Genomic DNA, 1,458 nt, shown 5'->3' with positions numbered 1-1,458 from the left:
ACTCTGTTCCACTCTGAAATTTATTTAGGCCAAAGACAGGTCATTCTAACCAGGGAAGAGAACCACTCGTTCTCTTAATAAGATAATGGACAGAACAATCTGCTTTGTTCGTGATTCGTCATTTAACTAAGAATGTTTATGCATTTGTTAAATCAAAGATAATGCCTGTCACATGAAAAGTAGAACAATTTATTTTCTCTTATCGTGCCTTAAAGATTTATAATGGTATAAAAAAATCACAGAGAATCTAATTACAATGTTTTCATTGTGTTGTTATGCAAATCACTGTTTTAATTTTACTGTGAACACATTAATATAATTGTGGATTTTTCTTGAGAAAATCTTTCATTTATCTAAACTAACAAAATGGTTTAGAGTTGATAATGAACAGAAATGTTACAGTTAATCATCATAAATGTTTTTCAGTGATTTCATTTTAGAGTCTCATCAGAAGGAAGTTAAAAAGAGGTTATCCTGTTTGTTATGCTGTCTCTCTCCTTCGGGAGATTTCAGCCGATGAGTTGTAGATCTGACTCAAGAGCCAAAGAGTGGATCTTTACAGCTAGGACCTGAACAACGCCTGTCAAATTCCCCTTGAGGGTTCAAAACCTCCAAGCAATTATTTTTCCCTTCAGTCATGAAGGTGATTTTATTTTGAAGGAGAAAACCGGATCCAGCTTGATTTTTCTCTCCCAGGACTGAGGCAGACCTACAAGGTTACTGGAGAAATAACACGTGTTTTACCGATGAAAGGTGAGCGGACTGATAAAGTTTTTCTGACCGATCAGAGGTGGGCCAGCTCTCGATACTCAGAGGATGTCCAAGAAGTCATTCAGAAGGTGAAGAGGCTGAAGTGTTTTATGGTGATCGGGTCCGACGGAAGCTGGGTTGAGAAAAGAAGTGTGGTTCCGGTTGACTCACATTTTGGTAAAAAGTAAAACAGTAGAAACACTAACCTTACTTTCTCCTCCTTTTGTTGTTACTATTTGCCTTGCCAGAATCTATGTTAATGTGCCGGTAAATAATTAGTTTATTTAACATCAGAAATGACATTTTACTGTTCTATCATAAGTAATTTGAGTTGATATTGATTGAATTCAGACGCAGATTTATATCGTATTAATTCTGTAACTTGTTATAGGAAGCTGATTACCCACAATTAAGTTGTTAACTTATGATTTGTTTAATTTATGTAAATACACGATCGCATATTGTTTATGGATAAAATTGAACTCATCTGAGTTTTCCACGAATTGTTTGTCTGATTTCACTTTGCACAGTCAAGATATTGATGAAGAATAAGAAATTCCTTGGTAAATAATTTCCTCATAACCTTGTTTAAGAGAGATGTGGGAAAAGCTTACATATCTATAAGCCAGTTCCTTATACTATTTAAAGGAGACCAATTATGGGTCCTAGAAAATTTTATGGTATGTCTGTGGGCTATCCAGACCATGT

This window comes from Austrofundulus limnaeus, unplaced genomic scaffold, assembly GCF_001266775.1.
Source record: "Austrofundulus limnaeus strain Quisiro unplaced genomic scaffold, Austrofundulus_limnaeus-1.0 Scaffold1126, whole genome shotgun sequence".
NCBI classification, from domain to species: Eukaryota; Metazoa; Chordata; class Actinopteri; order Cyprinodontiformes; family Rivulidae; genus Austrofundulus; species Austrofundulus limnaeus.
This window is presented reverse-complemented; position numbering follows the sequence as displayed.